Source organism: Triticum urartu, chromosome 7A (genome assembly GCF_056163025.1).
Source record: "Triticum urartu cultivar PI428250 chromosome 7A, HENAU_Tu73, whole genome shotgun sequence".
Lineage (NCBI taxonomy): Eukaryota > Viridiplantae > Streptophyta > Magnoliopsida > Poales > Poaceae > Triticum > Triticum urartu.
This window is the reverse complement of record NC_141879.1, coordinates 746,006,729-746,012,131: the sequence shown is the minus strand read 5'-3', so window position 1 is coordinate 746,012,131 and position 5,403 is coordinate 746,006,729. Positions and strand designations below refer to the sequence as shown.

At 46.3% G+C, this 5,403-nt stretch overlaps 1 pseudogene; it reads left to right on the top strand.

The window, feature by feature from the left end:
• Window positions 1-2,202: 2,202 nt before the first annotated feature.
• Window positions 2,203-4,798, top strand: LOC147962699 (receptor-like protein EIX2; annotated as a pseudogene).
• Window positions 4,799-5,403: the final 605 nt, after the last annotated feature.

Here is a 5,403-nt window from a genome sequence, read left to right as displayed (position 1 = left end):
TCGTCCTTCGACGTGGTGCTCACCTCGCCTACCTGCTCCTCTACGTCGATGACATCATCCTCACCGCCAGCTCGGGCGCGGTGCTCGACTCCGTCATCCAGGCTCTTCACCGCGAGTTCTCCATGACCGACCTCGGCGCGCTCCACCACTTCCTCAGCATCAACGTCACCACCACTGCGCGTGGCTTGTTCCTTTCCCAGGAACAGTACGCCCTGGAGATCCTCGACCGTGCCGGCATGCTCAACTGCAAGCCCATCTCCACTCCGGTCGACACGCTGGCCAAGCTCTCCACCGACACTGGCCCGCTCTTCCACGACCTGTCGCTCTACCGCAGCCTGGCCGGGGCGCTGCAGTACATCACGTTGACGCGGCCCGATCTCTCTTATGCCGTTCAACAGTGTTGTATGTTCATGCATGCCCCCCGCGACTGCCACTTCCAGCTCATGAAGCGCATCCTTCGGTATCTGCGTGGCACGACTCACCTTGGCCTTCAGATCCATCGCGACGCCGACACCGAGCTCGTGGCTTACTCCGACGCCGACTGGGCCGGCTGCCCCGACACGTGCAAGTCCACCTCGGGCGATTGTGTCTTCCTCGGCTCCAACCTCCTCACGTGGTCATCTAAACGGCAGAGCACCGTTTCTCGTTCGAGCGCCGAGGCCGAGTACCGGGCGGTCGCCAACGCCGTCGCCGAGTCGGTGTGGCTACGCCAACTACTTGGCGAGCTCCACCAACCGCCATCCCGTGCCACGGTCGTCTACTGCGACAACATAAGTGCTGTGTACATGTCGAGCAACCCGGTGCAACACCAACGCACGAAGCACATCGAGATCGACCTTCACTTCGTGCGCGAGCGTGTGGCACTGGGTGAGATCCGTGTTCTCCACGTACCGACGAGCTCGCAGTTCGCCGACATCTTCACCAAGGGGCTGCCAACGGGCGTCTTCCTCGACTTTCGGTCCAGTCTCAACGTCGACGAACCCCACGTTTCGACTGCGGGAGGGTGTTGGAACGTGCCCACGTCCCTCTCGTCAGGTGGCTAGCCATGCAGCCCGCGTCGTGCGCGTCTCCAACAGCCCACGTACTTCATGTTTATCCTCTCCTGCATGGTAGCGATAGCCGGCTAAGGCCGTTGTACTCTCCCACGTTCCTCTGCTTCCTCTCCTGTAAACTGTATAAATATACCCGATGGATGAATAGAAGCAGTGTGTGAGTGTTACATATCTCAACTATTAGCTTACTCGTTGCTCATTACAAAATGTGCCATAGAACAAAAAAGACAATCAGAAAACCATGATACAACTCACGAATCATGATTCTATCGCTAGCATGCATATGCCACCCATACCGTAGTTCAGTATGTCACATGTATGTCTATTTGCACCCCACCTCTCGCCCCTTGTAACCTGTAGGTACCGTATGTTTCCTGTGCTAGTGATAAGTTTATAAAGGTTACAAAAAGTATTTTATTGGATTTGTATTTAAAGGTAGTTTACAATGAAACTATATTTGTTACATAGTTAAATTTATAATTAAATATTGACTCAAAATACAAAGGAGACCTAGATGGAGTAATTAACTACTACCTCCATTTGAAATTAGTTGTCGCTCAAACGAATCTATCTAGACGTATTTTAGTTTAGATACATCCGTTTAAGCAACAACTAATTTCGGATGGAGGAAGTATTTGCATAACCAGACAATATCTTACCACATGCCAGCCTCGACGCTTGTTCGTGGTTTTCTCTTCGACGGCGTGTGTGCGTTCTTGTGTAGGTTGCCAGGTCGCCCTGTGTGCCTTGTTTTTGCGGGCATGTTGACGGTTTTCGCCCGGTTTTCCGTTAATTAACTGGACACCTCTCTTCGACCTTTTTTAATGAATTGGGCTCTAAGGACCGCATTTCCAAAAATAAAATATCTTACCACATGGGCGAACATTAATGTGGTCCAGACTTTTCAACTCTAGGCATGGACTGTCTATCTGATTCCTAAAGAGACGTGCGGCTGGTTTGGGTGGTGTACACTTGCACTTGTGTTAACGGACAGCAACAGCCACACACATGGTCATCAGTCATGAGTACACTACTGACTAGTATTCACTTTCCTCTGAGGTTGAGAATTAAGATACCAAGATATTATTCGCGTTTTCTACACCAATCTCTTTTATCTATGTGAACTCTAGCTACTTGTAAACCAAGGAAATGCTCTCCAGCTTGCCACTTTTCTTACCCAACACTTCAATGGCGCCCCTGAAGGAACTCTTCCATATCTCACTTCTCTTGCTAGTATGCGCAGCCAAGGCCACCAACCTGGAAGCAGAAGCACTTCTCCGATGGAAGTCCAGTTTGGTTGGCGCCAACTCGCTGTCCTCATGGTCGACTATGAATTCCACCTGCTCTTGGTTTGGCATCTCATGTGACACTGCCGGGCATGTTACAGAGCTCAGCCTTCCCAACACTGAACTCAAAGGTACGCTCGATTACTTGTATTCGGCAGCATTCTTGAACCTCACCAAGATCAAACTCAACAACAACAGCCTTGCTGGAGCCATCCCGGCAAACATATCCAAGTTGCTCACGCTCACCTTTCTGGACTTGAGCAGCAACAATCTTGTTGGCTTAATACCTCGCTCATTCTCAAGGCTCCAAAATCTCAAGGCACTGCAGCTCTCTGCAAATAATCTCACGGGAGGAATTCCAGAGGAGCTGGGGATGATATCTGGGTTGCGAGATCTTATAGTGGGCAACAACCCACTTGGTGGGTCGATCCGAGCCTCACTCGGGAAACTTCAGTTCCTACAGGAGCTCAACTTCAGAAACGCTAGTCTGGTTTCTACTCTCCCACCAGAGCTAGGGAACCTCACTAGTCTTAAGTACATGACCCTGGGACAGAATCAGTTATATGGAAGTGTGCCACCATGTTTTGCCAGGATACAAACATTGTTGACATTTTACTTGGTTGAAAATAATATAAATGGTACCATCCCGAGAGAGATGTTTACAAACTGTACCAAGCTCGAGTTATTTATGGTATCCAGAAACTTGTTAATTGGAAGCATCCCATCGCATATCAGCAAGTGCAAGCAGCTCCAGATATTTGATGTATCCGGAAACATGTTAACTGGAAGCATCCCATCGCATATCAGCAAGTGCAAGGAGCTCAAGGGTTTTGATGTATCCAGCAACTTGTTAACTGGAAGCATCCCGGCGGAGATAGGGAGCATGCGGAACTTGCAAGCATTGTCCTTGTCCAAAAATCACCTTACTGGAATTGTGCCAACAAATATTGGTAATGCAATATCTTTGATATTCCTTGAGGTCAACTCCAACCATCTCGAGGGTGAGCTTCCTGAAACCATCTCCTTGCTGGTAAATCTCATTGCTCTCGACATGTCGGGCAACAAGTTTACGGGTATCATTCCTAATCATGACAACAGGCAGTTGCCAATTGTCAAGGTGGCTAACAGTACAGACAATAGCAGCTTCTCAGGAGAATCATGGTCTCCCTTTTGTCAATTAACACTCCTGGTGCTCTTGGATCTATCAAACAATGAGTTGTTTGGAGATCTTCCTGGTTGCATCTGGAACTTGAAAGATTTACAGTTCTTGGATTTGTCGGGCAATGCTTTAGCTGGGGAAGTTCCAACCTCAACTTTCTTCAACTCTTCACTAAGGTCACTGCACTTGTCAAGTAATAAATTCACAGGTTGCTTTCCAATGGTGTTGAAGAAGTTCAAAAGCCTTGTTGTTTTGGATCTCCGGGACAATAAGATTTCTGGTGTAATTCCTCCGTGGATAGGGGAAAGCAATCCTTCGTTGAGGATTCTCAGCCTCCGCTCAAACAAGTTCTACGGGAGTATTCCTTGGCAGCAGTTATCACAACTCCCCCATCTCCAACTGCTAGATCTTGCTGAAAACAATTTTGTAGGTTCCATACTAGAAAGTTTGGTCAACATCTCCCTGATGAGACAGACATTTGTGACACAACCAGTTGTAAAAATTGACATAGCACTTACTTCCCACAGATATTTTTATGTTTACAATGGAAGCATGGACATAATTTGGAAGGGACGGGAGTGCACCTTCAAGGGAAGGCATGCATTTGTGACTGGTATTGATCTCTCTGGTAATTCTCTATCTGGTGAGATCCCTTCAGAGCTCACAAGTCTCAGAGGCATGCGGTTACTAAATATTTCAAGAAATAATCTGTCTGGTAGTATCCCCAAGGATATTGGCAATCTAAAGCTATTAGAGTCCCTTGACCTCTCCTGGAACAAACTATCAGGTCATATTCCGCCTAGTGTTTCAAACCTGATGTCCCTCAGCAACCTCAATCTCTCCAATAACCTTCTGTCTGGAGAGATACCTACAGGCAGTCAGCTTCAAACACTCGATGACCCATCAATCTATGGCAATAATCTTGGACTCTGTGGTCCCCCCTTAAGACCATGCACAAATAATTCGAGTAGTACAACACCAATGGATGGAGCAGAGGAACATCACCATGAACTCGAAACACTGTGGCTGTACTACTCGGTGATTGCTGGAATTGTCTTTGGTTTCTGGGTATGGTTTGGAGCATTATTTTTCTGCAAGATCTGGCGGGTTGCTTTCTTCAGTTCTGTCGATGCCATGCAGCAGAATATTGTGCACAAGATGAAGCGTATCTGACTGTATTTATGATGCTTCGCACTAGATGCACAATTTGGCAGAAGAGGCTGCTTTATCTGCAGTCCGCATTGTATAATGTATTTTTCATGACCCTGCAGCTGCGGTTGCAGCTGTTTGTTTTGTTTCACCAATAAGCTACAAATTTATGTGCCTTTTGTGGGCAGAATTGGCTTGTAGTTGTTGTATGATGTGACCAGTGTTCTACAGGATTGCATTAGGTTTTATTATCTGAATTTTTGTGCTTTCCTACAATATTAGTTCGACCGGATATTTAGCAAGAGGTATAACCTCGATAAATTCTTTGGAGTGACATCCACTCAATCTCCATAGTATTTTTTGTGTTTTTTACGTGGTGCAACCAAAGAACAACAATTATAGTATATTGTGTTTCCGCTTGCTGTAGGATTTGAGATGTCAACGATTATAGTATGTTTTGGAGCATTATAGTATATTGTATTTCTGCTTTTTCATGTTCCAGTGTTTGTTGAATCATGCGACCAAAAAGGCCCTTACGCATGATTTACTGCTGTATGAGAAAAGTCAAGATTGATGTTTCAAACTCTAATGAGAAAATGTACATCGATAAGCAAATACCTCTGGGGAGGATTAATATTGCATTTAAGTAGAGACTAGAGTATTAAATCAACTCAATTAACAAGTTTTTTGTGTGGACGTGTATAATAAAAACCAACCACAGATTTTTGTCTCCTCTCTAAAAGAAATTAACCTTGAC